The sequence below is a fragment of the Acomys minous genome (assembly GCF_964271855.1).
Source record: "Acomys minous genome assembly, chromosome: 14".
In the NCBI taxonomy this organism is placed as follows: domain Eukaryota; kingdom Metazoa; phylum Chordata; class Mammalia; order Rodentia; family Muridae; genus Acomys; species Acomys minous.
This window is the reverse complement of record NC_140496.1, coordinates 103491030-103504174: the sequence shown is the minus strand read 5'-3', so window position 1 is coordinate 103504174 and position 13145 is coordinate 103491030. Positions and strand designations below refer to the sequence as shown.

Here is a 13145-nt window from a genome sequence, read left to right as displayed (position 1 = left end):
TCCTACCTCGTGTTGAGAAGTTGGAAGGGACAATAGGGGTGGTGTAGGGAGGTAGAAGTAAAAGAACCCAATAAAATAGCCCAAAGCATGGCTACAAGTTTTAGTGTTCCTCATGAGAAAAAAAAAATCCATGGCCCCATTATGACTGCAGACATTGCTCAGTAATTTGGTAGCCCTACCACAGAACATATTAACAGAATGATTAGCATGCTCCTGCCATGTTCTTGAGTTCTTCCATTATTTGAACTCCATCATTACTTACATTATAGTAGCCAACTTCTCTCTGTTTTATGGGTAAGAAAACCAAGGTGTAAAGAAATTAGTACCAGCCTATAATCACAAAACTAAGGAAAGGAGCCAGGATATGATTCTAGATAGCCTAAATCCAGTATGTGGAATCTTAAAGATTTAATTTTTAAAAGGTATTTATGTGTATATGTTTTTGTTTGGTTGATGTCATGTGTTTGGTGCTTGCAAAGACCAAAAGAAGGCAGCAGATCCCTTGGAGCTGAAGTTACTGGTGGGTGAGAAGCACCTGGTGCTGGGAACCAAAACCTCCATCCCCTGGAGGTGCAGCACCACTGACTCATCTCCCCAGACTCAGTACATGGATTCTTAAGGTGATTTCTCAATGCCTCATGAGAATTGAATACATAGGAAAGCTTCCCAGGAAAGTGCCTGACCATGTGTCTAAGCACTTGCTGTCTCCCCTGTGTGCAGACAACCTTCAAACATGAGGAATTTAATTGAAAACAAAGGTTAACTTGTAGCTCAAGGGAAGAGAAGAGGACACTAAAAATTGGTAAACTTTTTCTGCCCTCATATCTCCCTCCTATCTGTCTGTCTATCTATCTATCTATCTATCTATCTATCTCTATCTATCTATCTATCATCTATCTATCTATCTATCTCTTGCCCCTGCTCCCTCCTCTGACACAGACACAGAAGTATCTGTGTGAACTATACCGCATTTTCTGGATCTGATATTTGTCTGATTTCTCAAAATAATTTCACTCTATGCCAGAACATTTTCATGATATCCCCAAATTACTCTTCTGAGATCTGTAAAGGTGAAATCAGGGTGAAGCTTTTGAAACATAAAATTTTCTATAAAGCACACAAGTCTCAATACAACCAACTTTTACGTAGATTCTTCATCAGAAATATTTTCCAGTCACTAAATATTTTTCATTTAAGTTAAACAGCAGGGGGTTAATTAACACACTATATACCAAGGCACAGTGAAAAGCTTTAAGAATACAAACACAGATTACCCATATTGCAGGACTCGTTACTTGGTGTCATCTTTCTCAATAAGGGATTACATTAAACTGACTTTACGAAGTAAATCCTACCCTTTGGTTAGTCTTTTCTCTTCAAAAACAGGCATTGTCCTCTGAATTCTATCATATGGCAATCCTCTGGCCAGCATCCTTTGTGCAGAGGTTTCTGGGGGAATGACTCCTACTGAATATTGGGGAATTCAAAGTCCTTACACCTACCATGATACACAGTGCCACCCCCAGGACACCTACCCTTAGTAAGAAATCAATCTTCAAGATACCAAAGTGAAGAGATAGAAATAAAGCTAGTTCTAGCTCTCGGCCTTTTGGATTGATTTTTGTTAGATTTCTTATGTCACTGACAAGAATAAACTTAGGAATAAGCTTAATACTGGAGCAGTTTTATAACTTTGCAGGATGGCTGACAGGTACTTTTTTTTTTTATAATAAGTGCCTGAATAAAAAGAAATGCCTGGACTTATGTCTTCAAAGATAGCTTTAAAGGCATTGCAGTATGTCTGCTTTGGTCAAAATGCCCCCCAAAGCACTGATCAGTTTAGGAAGAACACAAACCTCTCTCTCTCTCCTCTCTCTCCTCTGTCCTCTGTCCTCTCTCCTCGCCTCTCCTCTCCTCTCCTCTGCTCTTCTCTCTCTCTCTCTCTCTCTCTCTCTCTCTCTCTCTCTCTCTCTCTCTCTCTCTCTCTCTATCTCTATCTCTATCTCTATCTCTGTGTGTGTGTTTGTGTGTGTTAAAATTTCTCTAGTTCTTTGTTATTTACCCCTTTTCCTTCTAACAAGCTCTGGTTATGACCTTACCCTCCTACATTTCACACAATATTCCAGGAATGTTTCCACCCTAGAGATTTTGTACTGGGTCTTAATTTCTATCTAGGAGAAACTAAGTGGCGGATCCCATTAGCTTGAGCTCCTTCTCTCAAGGCAATATATATCTATATGATGTTCTTCGTTGCTGTCTAAAGTCTTTACTTAAATAACACCTTTCTATTAAGTTCTTTGGGTCACCCCATTAAAACTATTGGCATGAGTCTACAAACCTGTGCCTCACGCTCTCTGTGGCACTTGTCACCACTTAGGTCTGCATGAGCTTCATTTCTTTGCTCATGGTCTATCTGTACTTACTGGCATTGAACGCTGACAGGGGACAGGGAAAATGTCCCTACTGTCTAAAAGAGCCCTGGGTCTTAGCTAATAAAAACGTGATTATTAAACAGAGGAGCCGAACCTTATACCAAACGTGTATCATCTACATTCATTGTCACACTGCAAGTAAAACTTTTTAAAAATAAAAGATTAAGTAGACAGATCCAAGAACATATGAGAGCAGGTAAAAGCAGAAGAGATTGTGAGTTCAACATCAAACACCGTGAAGCATTTTTGAAGTTTAGAAGAAGTGGTGTGCATTATGTGATAGAGTACCCCAGAACCTTAGGCAGCAGAGTGTAACAGGTAGTGAGAACATATTCTGTGTGACCAGACTCTGGATTAAGGGGAGACCTACATAGTTGCATCTGCCCAAATTTTTCCAGAGGCAAAGCAGGAGACCCAGGTGGGAAAGAAATGCTCAACACCCATTCCACAGGCAGGGCAGAGGAGACACGGCATGTGGGTTAGCCTCCTTCTTAGACACAAAGTCACAGGGCAGAATTCAAAGAGATGTTTCTTATGCCCATCTGCAGAAAGGGGTCAAGAGCCACTGGCAAGGGAATGAGCCTGGAAGGCCTTTCCAAGTGTTTATAACCTTCCTTGCTTTCCCACGGTTGTTATTTTTATCTCTGCAATATTTTCTCCCAGAGGATTTAGCAGTAAAGCCCTTAAAACAAAAGCAGTCTGTGTGATTCTATCAATGGTAGGTAAATAAAAGGTCATCCTGGCAAGACTTCACAAGTTTCTGTCTTCCTTCTTTCTGGATAAGGAAAGCACACAAGATAGGATGGGCGGCTGTGAGGCTATCAGAAGGATGAAAGGGGAGGACTCTTGCCAGCTTGTGGCAAGAAAAAGGGGAGGTTCCAGTGCAAAGAGAGTCCCACAGCTGCACCACATAAGTATCTGCAGGCTCGTCAACCCACAGCAATCCATGTGTAAATGAAATCCTAGTGATAAGTACATGTGTGTTATAACTACTATATAATGGCCATCGTAATCAAAAGAGTGATACTTTGCATTCATTATGGAGTGCAGTGTCACATAAGGAATGTTAAAATCTTCAAACATGGTTAAGTGAGCCTCAGAGACCAAGTCACATACTGGCTGCATGAGACCCTGTTTGACCAGGCAGGCCTAATGTGATCTTCAGTTATTGTGTTAAAAACTGCTGTGAAGTTCATGTGCCTGAAGAAATATATTCTTTGGGAGAGAAAAAAAATTCTACATAGTTTAAAATATCAAATATACTAGATAATGAATCAGAATTCTGCATCATGATTTTAAAAGTTCATATATTTATGCATACATAAATACCTAGCATCACTGCTATGATTCAGCAAATTTACTAAATACATTAATGATGATACATCTTTGCATAATTCTATAAAACTGAACTTGAGCTGTAACTCCTGAGTGACCATCCACTCTCCACAGTGCCTGGAGCCTGCTGGGTTTTCTGCTTCATCTAGAGGGTAAAGGGCAGGTGTTCTTTTTAGCATTCTACAATTGTATGAAAAAATTAACAGTACCATGTTGTGGGGAACCAACAGAGAAACACGTTCCTTGGACATTAGACAATGAGATAGCAACAGTCAGTTAAAACAGACCAAAACCTCTGGATAAGTGGTATGTGCCAATTATAAGTTTTATTGTAACTTTTTTCACTTGGATAATTTTTCCTTTGGATTAACATCAGAAAAGGAATACAACTGCTTTCAACCTGTTACCTAATGTTAATAATCCCAGACTGCGGAAGGGTGTGCCCTTCTCCCAAGTCAATTCAGACTGTTTTCCTTTCCAGTTCATCAGCACACTAATGACTCAGTCTCTCACTGGCACTGCATGCATTCTGTTCACCTGTGGCATCCGCATCTGGGTGACATACTTTGGATTACTAGCACCCTACAGGTCATGGCCTCCCCGCTCACACAAGGTTATCAGCTAACAATTGTCTGTTGACTTCTTGCATGAAAAATTCCAAAGAAAACAGGGAGGGCCTGAAGTGAAGTGAATGACACTTCTTCTGTGAGCCTGTTGTTTCATTTTGGAATAAGCCTGCCATAACGTGATGGGGCGCCCCATATGGCCGGCCAGACACATTCCTTGAATGATGAGACAGGTTCCTAACAATAGTGAAGTGTTCTATCAGTCCCTGAGTGATGTAACAATATACACATGCAAACATTCTATCCCTCACAGAGGATATCTGGGAAAACGATTTGGCCCAGGCTCCCAAGTCAAACAACTGCAGATACATTCCAGTGTGTCATTTTCAATAAAGACAGGTGGCCTGCTGGTTCTTCGTTCCGTAACTCCGCTCTTTGCTGTGAGTGATATGTCCGTTGCAGTTTAACCATGCATGTGGGTAAAGTATTTATGGTGACATAAATCAGAGGCTCTTCAACTGGCCTTATATCAAACATTTTTATTCTCTGCACACTTCACGGAGTTATAAGGTACTCCTTTTTTTTTCTAGAGTGCCAAGTATTAAAATGTGAGTCAGCTGCTGCATGGATGTTATGAACTTTCCCATGGGAGACTGAATTAAGTGGTGGCATTAATACACAGATCAGTTCACCTCTAGTCCACCTAAGCCTGAATGGCTCACTATAAACTGTCCATGTTTGCAATATCATGTGGCAATACTGATGTGCCTACTCTTAGGATCTGTAGGTTTAGCCTCTGTAGAAAGTTCCCAGAAAATCAAGCAGGTACCATCAATATATAAAGTTTCACAAGAAGCATGCAAGTAAGATGTCCCTGAAGCTGTGGTGTTTCTCTGCTGTGTGGTCAATTCCCTATTACATCCTTTACGGGATAAAGAGTAAGGTATGCCTGACTGGTGCTTTGTCTTGAGGTAGACTTGCTGAAGAAGGATGCTCAGAAAAGAGATTTGGCTTCCAGTCCTACATCCTGAGGTAAGCAGTTACTTTCAAAGCTACACACATCTGTTATATGATGGCTGCCATTAAAAATCTCTGAGGGCAGGCCAGATGGCTCAGCAAGGAAAGGTGCTTTTTCCTAAGCTTCATAAGATAGATCCCTTGTGGAAGGAGAAAACACACTTCTGTGTCTGACCTCTATATGTGTGCTACAGCATAACTCTCCCCCCCAACACACACATACATAAATAAGTAAATTCAATACTGTTTTAAAAGTAGTCTGAATTTAAATAAAATGAAAATCATAACTATGTGTCCAAGCTTTAAAGCCTGTCCATGCATACCCAGAAAGAAGCATGCCTCCCATCTGTGTTCTCCTTCCTGCACTCTAGGGCGGGGGTGTTTTTGGAGGTCTCCAAGAGTTAAGGACTCTGTCTGGTGCTCACTCTGAACTTGCGTTGTAAATGTGGAGATTAAAATAAAGAATCCTACTTGATATGTATAATTTACATAAACAGCTATTGAGACACTTTGATCCAAAAGAGGAATATAAAATGATTCCTTCCAAAGAAATGTCATTAACTGTGTTATCATAGGCAGTTAAATAGATAGATAGATAGATAGATAGATAGATAGATAGATATGTTTTTTTTCAGTTTCCACTCTGAATTCTTTATCTCCAAAATTGGTGCTGCATGCTTTTTGTTTTAGCTAATACATTAGGTTAAGTGAGTATATCTTATTCTTAACCGTTTCAGGGATTTACACATTTAAAAAAGGGGTGTGTTTCATTTGCTCTGAGAGAAAATGATAAAATAAAGGCATACAGACCCCAGAGAAATATTGTCTAGACTAGATCCAGACCCGGAGTCCTTTGCTCTGGCCACCTCCTATTTCTTTGGTATTGTCAGAAAAGATTCAGTTCCTGAGTATTGGGGAAGAGGGAGAACAGGTCGTGGGTTTCCTCTAAGTACTGAGTAAACAATTTAATTTTTTCCCTTTTTAAAGTATTTAAAAATAAATCAATTACCATCCTGTGCTGTACACAGCCTTTTGACTCCTGACACTGATCTGAGGAAGAGAAGCATCATCATCGTTGGAAGGACTGCCTCACTTTCTTCCACCTTTTAAGTTTGGCTTCTCTCTTGGGTACTGAACTGTTGGTTCTGGAGATTGAATTGGTCCCAGGGCCAGGGTGTGGACCTGAAAGATCCTGCTCAAGAAAACTACAGATCATCAGTGGGGCCTCTGGAGTGGCCCTTTGCCTACCACTGGTGCCCAGTACCTGAAAACTAAATGAGATGTGGTAAGGAACTCAGTGGATGTCAGGGGAGATTCTCACATGCTGGCGTCCAGGCCACTCTGTGATGTTGTAGACCATTTCATCCATCAGTACAAAGTAGGTGACCTTGAGGCCCAACATGCTTGACTTGGCCCAGAAGTCTCCTTCCTCAGCAGGGTGTAGCCTATTGCACTCAGCACAGTATCTGGTCCATTTCAAACGCCCTATGCTATCCTTGGCATCGGCTGTACATCACAGTGTTCATTGTTTCCTGGAGGTCATCTTGTAGCTTTGTCAGAAACTCATTCACTGACCAGCTAAGTTCATTCTCTGCTATTCGTTTTATCTCATACTCCTTCCGCCTCTCAGGGTTACTGACAATATCCCAAGCTGCCTGCAAAACTTTGAAGGCTCCCTCAGGCCGGGGATGGTGATTTTTATCAGTATGAACCATCGCTGCCAGCTGCCTATAGGCCTTTTTAAGTTTGGTATCTGATGCTGTAACGTCAAACCCTGGCACATGAAAAGGGTTTTGTTCATTTTCAGCAACCCCAGCCATGGTCAAAAGTCGGGCCATTTCCTCTTCTGGCTGGCGGTAGCGTGCGCTAGCTACAGGTGCGCCACCCTGCTTTTAGTCCTCTGCTTGACCCAAGGCAACTCCAGCCAGCCACGCTGAACCAATTGTACCAGCTGCTGCCGTAACCTGCTCTTTCAGCAGAGTCAAGGAACGATGCAGGGTTAGGAGAACAGTCGTGTGGTCTTATTCCTCTAGCTTAACCGGTCACCCAGTCCCACACAAACTAGACAGCCCAATTGTAGACAACCCAAAAGGAGAGCTAGAGCCAAGAGTAGGAAAGCATCCACTAACCCAAGAAAATGGGTCAACAACCCTGCCACACAGTAAAAGCTCTGAAGTAGAAACTAGAACATCACATGGGCCCAGCACACCAGTCACCCTGCCCAGAGTCCCACCCAAACTTGGAAAAGGTCCAGATCACTGCCTCTCATCTGCATGCATACATAAATGAGATGGCCACAAGTCTCCACATATTCTCCCACCAATACCGGAAATTCAGTCAGCCACTAGAAGCCTGCCTGTCCATGCTGACATCGTTCCTCCACTCCCCGCAGCCCCAGGCCTCTGCGCTTACCTGTCTAACTTCTTTTCCGCCCAGGCTACGGTGGTCAGGAGGCATGGGATCTCTGTGTCCACTCTCCCTCCTTAGTATCCTCCTTAGTCAGAAAGGGCTACATCTTCCTCTGGAATGAGGGTTTCTTTCTGCTGGACACATGTGAAAAATCGCTGGGAAATTTAAGAGATTCATCTCCATCATATTCTTCTTCTACCTCTTCATCTTCCCTCAGGGTAGGAGAGGGGCAGTGGTGGCCAGTGTTGCTGAAAGAACCATCTCCTTCCTCGGAGCAAGTCCCTTCAGGCACTCCAGGGTTTCCCTAGACGTTACAAGCAGAGAGAATGGAAATAAAGATGGCCTTGCATCTTGCTGGTACCCAGTCTCACTCTCTCTTGAGAGGTCCTGGTCCACTCCTGACTCTTCTGAAGATGCCTGACTCTCTTCAGTGTAGCCTCCTTCTCTAGGTGATCTGAGAAAAGATGCCACACATAAATCTGCCTTATTAATAGGAAAGTTTAGGAGACCAATCCTGTCCCCTCTGGGTTGCTCTCTGTTAAGTAGATCTGTAGGTGAAATTTGTCTCTAGATCTACTCTGCTTACATTCTGAGATCTGCAGCAACGTAGAACTTTGCATCCAGTACTGTTCTCATTGAAAATAATTTTGAATCTACACTGGAAAAAATTGCATTGTCTAGACACAGGATGATACCCTACAACACCTCAACTCACTTGTTATATAGAAGAGACATTTATCATTAGTTTTCTCCATGGTCAACCCACACAGCGGCATCCTGAGCTCATGATATTCAGACAACATGTGAGAACCTTGGGCTCCTCTGCCCTTTCCTGGTATTTGGAATTGATACTTATCTCTCCAAGAGAGCAAGTGCTTTGTTAAGGTGAAAAACTCAGTCCTAACTTTGTCTGCATTCACTCTTATTAAAATTTTCAGATACATACCAGGTTAACGAAGGCTAAGCCACAGTGGTCTAAGATTTTTTGATAAACATCGAAGTCTATTTTGAACCTGATAAAACAAATGTTCATCAAGAGTGAGTTTTCACGGCCAGCATGCTTTGGTTTGGATCTTTAACTTACTCTCTAGCCCAGTGTGGCAGATTTTGCTTATATGGATGGAATGCTTATAAATAGGAAGCAAGAAAAGAACGGGAACAGCACAAGGCTATCTGACATGATGTCGCTGGCACTTTCACCCACTTGGATAAGAGCCTGCATCGTTTACTTGTGACTTCAAGGGCTCTCCCTTTGTATGTGAGCTGCTTTGAAGTAAAACAAACAAGAGCTCAGAGGCGGCATCTTCACTTTATTTGAGCAGCCCCTGACTGCTTTCCTTTATGAATGTGTCTCCCGTCAGGACAAAGCCTCTGACCCTGACCAGGTGTCTTTCTATCACCTGGCAACAGGAGGCCTGAGAAGGAGACGATGAGGTGGGTTAAAGGTGTACAAATGGATAATGGGCTGGAAATACCTCTTAACTTTCAATGCTTAAGTAAGTATAAATAGCAACCTCAATAAATGCATCCCAAACACCCCAGTTCCGTGGTTTTATTTTGCTCAGAATAAGTTATCTGTCCAATGAGAAGAATAGAATAGAAGCTGGAGGTTGCATAGGAGGAGCAAAAAGCTTGTATAATTTACATAAAAATATATATGTAACTTATTTTGGGGTAATTTTGGTTCTCTTTAATTTTTAAATTTGCGTCTCTCTCCTCTCTCTCTCTCTCTCTCTCTCTCTCTCTCTCTCTCTCTCTCTCTCTTTCTCTCTCTCTCTCTTTGTATGTGTGTATGTGTGTGTGGGTGTGGATGTGTGTGTGTACATACGTGTGCCAAGACAATTGCATGGAAGACAGCAAATAGCTTTCAGGAATCAGACCTCTCCTTGCACTGCCAGTTCTTAGGCTTATACACCGGTACAGATTTATGTGTTAATGTCACTCTTCCTTTCATTCCTGTACTTAGCTTCTGAGTGTTTCAGTTATACATCAATAACCATGCATATATTGTACATATGTGTGTGTATACATCCCCCAGGCTTTAAGTCCTAGCAGTACAGCAGCCCACCATCATCACTGTGGGCTTGTCTATGCATTGTAGGATCTTCACAGCACGTCTTTCTGACCTCTGTACCAGATGGGGCAATCACACATCTCCAGTCTCTACAGCTGATTAATATCTCCTGCAGGCAGACATCTCTTGAGAACTGTGGACGAAGACTATCATTGTAAAACTCTGCAAGTGGAGTGGTAGAAGAAATAAATAAGATTACTGCTTCATAACCATAAATAATATAACCAGAGTTGAAGAAAATCATGTGAGTTGGCATTACCTGAAGTCCATGCTGTCTTAGGAACCATTAAAGTTTATTATGGTTTCGAAACATCATGTCCCCCACTGCTTAACGCTCAAGCATAACATCCGTAAATCAAATATAGCCAGTTCAGAAATGTTCCTGACAGCTGATTGATTGATTGATCTCCGTTTTGAGCAGAATAATTGGCAGGAACTGGGAACCTATCACAGGACTACATTATTTATAAAAACAAGGAGATTCAAATTTTCCAGCAAGACAAATATATGAGAATCTTCTCCATTCTAACAGCAAAACCTGACTTTACAAATGTCTATCCAGGAAGATGGAAACGGAATCGGAAAGAATGGAAGCTGCTCAATCTCCAGGCACAACAAATTACTAATACTGGTTCAGATTTTTCAAAACAACCGATAAAATTAGTAGTGACTGGGTTATTATGGAGACAAGCCAAACAAGAAATTCAGAGATAAAGGACTATAGATAGAGAGTCAAACACAAAGATGTTTAAGAATAAACATTAACATTCCAGGCGAACTCCTGAGAGGAAGGCAGCAAGCAGATCCACTAACACCCAGCAAATCTTGATAACTCTTTTTATTAGGGCAAAATGATTTCTGTTTAAAGGGCATCCGAAATGTATTTGCTCAGCTTTTGTTTTGGTTTAGAGGTTTTTCTATGTGTATTTTTTTTGAGACGACTTATAGCTTGAAAAGAAAACAATGCCATTTAAATTCAGTGTTTTCCCTGCAACAGTTTATCAGTGTTTCATTATGGGCACTCGGAGTACAAATGATTTTTTTTTTCCTGAAGTCAGATTTGGATCATTCACTTGAGCTGGGCCTGGGGGAAGAACACAGCATGTATGATGAGCTGATTAATTACCAGAAATCAAATGCCTTACAGTCCAGAGCTCTGTGCTAGAAAGCAAGTACCGAGACCAGAGAATGGTGAGATGCACTGCCTGCATGGATGGGTCTGAACACCGCGGGGATCAGGGCTCACAGTGGCCAGAAGCTGAGAGCTTAAGAGTGACTATTTATTCTTGGCAATGTCACCTGTGTTGCACCTCCCCCCTTTTTTAAATTTACTTTTTCTGAAGCAGAGTTGACGATTCTATTAAAGATATTTTAATACAGGTTAAGCGTGGGGACAGGAAAGGAGCGTATTTGTGCATGCATATATGTGTGCGTATATAGTGCATATGAAAGTCAGAGGTGACACTGGGGGTGTTTCTCTATCAGCACCCATATTACTTTGTTTTATTATTTTGACAGAGTCTCTATCTGAACCTGGAATTTACTAGTTCAGAAAGATGGGCTGGCTATAGAACTTCCACAGCCTAGATATTTTACATGCGGTCTGTGAGATCCAACTCAAGTCCTCAGGCAAGCACGTTATACACTGAGGCCTCTCCCTGACCCCCATCCTCACTGCAGCCTTTTAAAAACAGAAACTTTAAATGTTTGACTTTAATCTCAAAAGTCTTAAATCAACCCCCAGATTTTTTTTTCATCCCTAAAATCATACATGGCAGCATGATTGTCTCCTCACCATCTCCTCAACCCCCTCTCGCCCTCTTCCTCAGTCCCCCTCACGCCCTTCCTCACCCACTCCTCACCTCCTTCCTCGCCCCCCTCCTCACTCCCCTCCTTGCCCCCTTCCTCACCCCCTTCCTCACCCCCCTCCTCAGTAATTCCCAATTAAAGGTTAGAATCTGTCTTTTCTCAAGCTTTGAGCATGTAAATAGAATCTTTGAGGACATCTCTTAGGAAGAGCTTCTCATTAAAGTGGAATGCGTATCTGCCAGGGAGATATAAACAGAGACAAAATAACATGAAATGTTAGGGACAATATACTGCCAAACTCTGAAACCTCAAAGGTCACTAATAATCAGAAATGGACAAGATATGCTTGACGGCAAACTTTTTCTGTCTTCAAGATTGCAGAAATATTCTATATACTTCTTCAGTTCACAAGGTAGCTTGGTTTCTCTTCTCTATTCTGTACCTAATATCCATAAAACTTCCATTAGCCTCACAGATCCATTTGTAGGTCAAAAGGTCCCACCCAGAATTCTTACACAGGCAAGTTTGCCTATTTTTAGATGCTGTGTTTTAATTTTTTGCTTCTAGGGATCATTTGTTCTCCCAGAAACTGTTTATGCAATTTACCTTCTGCCTCCAAGAAGCTTCCAGGCAGAGAACTTGGAATTGTGACTCAGCCATGCTCGACAAGGCCATTGCTCAGAACGCTGCATGGTAGCATTCTGCCCCATCACTGCTGCTTCAAGTCACTCAGCAGAGATGGCATCCCTTCCCTGAAACAGAATTTTAACAAAAAGATCAAAACTATTGAGCAAAACAGCACCAGGCCAAAGCCTTATTCTCCAAGCCAAGCTTGCCCAACAGAGAAAAGGGGTGATTAATGAACTTCAGCTGCAAACCAGGAAGCTGCTTTTGAATGTGGAGAAACAAAACAAGCTGAACCTGGAAGAGGGAGTCCTTCAAGGTTCATGATGGCTATTTTTAAGGTTAAATGACAATAGGAGTGGGACTCGGGAACAGAAGCTACTGACAAGAGAAAACCTACATCACAGAAATAATTGTGTTCTAGAACACTTGTGGAACTGGGCTTCTGACAGTACAATGAGTAGTCCTCCTTTAGAATTCCCCTTCGTCGCATCCCCAGAGTCCAGCATCCCACACAGCTCAGTGGCTCCTCTGACTAGGGGTAACACTTCCATCTGGCTCCTGGGAATTACAACCCCACAGCAGGACCTTTAGTTAACCATCTGAACCTGGGATTCTTTCTCTCCTAAACTAGCTTTAAAAATGTGAAAAATACAATTATTGAGCCACAGATTACAACTAGTCTAACTAGAAAATGCTAGAAAATACGGGACACAGGCAGAAACTACTCTTCAAAATCACAGTAGCTAAAGAACTTAAAACATAAAGTTTGGCTACACAATTAAAATTAAAAAGAAAACCACACGTCTTTTTAAAAATTAAATGAAGACAAGGGAGATGCTTAGGTAAAAATGCCTGCTGGGCAAGTGTGAGGACACT

General features: G+C 41.9%; 2 long non-coding RNA genes and 1 pseudogene across 5 annotated transcripts in view; 1 reads left to right on the top strand and 2 right to left on the bottom strand.

Annotated features, from left to right (window-relative positions):
* LOC311583024 overlaps positions 1 to 12659 on the bottom strand; it is a 39924-nt gene extending 27265 nt beyond the window's left edge. Inside the window, exons 1-4 of one of the 3 annotated variants that reach the window (XR_014774353.1) lie at positions 12564 to 12659; positions 12249 to 12394; positions 9828 to 9966; positions 7763 to 8213 (exon numbers count right to left, since the gene is read on the bottom strand). This is a non-coding gene — a long non-coding RNA (uncharacterized lncRNA). Of the gene's footprint in view, positions 1 to 7762; positions 9967 to 12248; positions 12395 to 12563 lie in introns of all 3 variants that reach the window. The other 2 variants (XR_014774354.1, XR_014774352.1) reach the window with 2 other exon arrangements.
* Positions 4174 to 13145, top strand: part of LOC311583026 — a 38851-nt gene continuing 29879 nt past the window's right edge. Inside the window, exons 1-2 of the long non-coding RNA XR_014774357.1 lie at positions 4174 to 4773; positions 5309 to 5365. This is a non-coding gene — a long non-coding RNA (uncharacterized lncRNA). The remainder of the gene's footprint in view (positions 4774 to 5308; positions 5366 to 13145) is intronic.
* LOC311583083 (dnaJ homolog subfamily C member 14-like) lies at positions 6420 to 7751 on the bottom strand (annotated as a pseudogene). The gene has a single exon. The product of its transcript is annotated as a dnaJ homolog subfamily C member 14-like (transcript).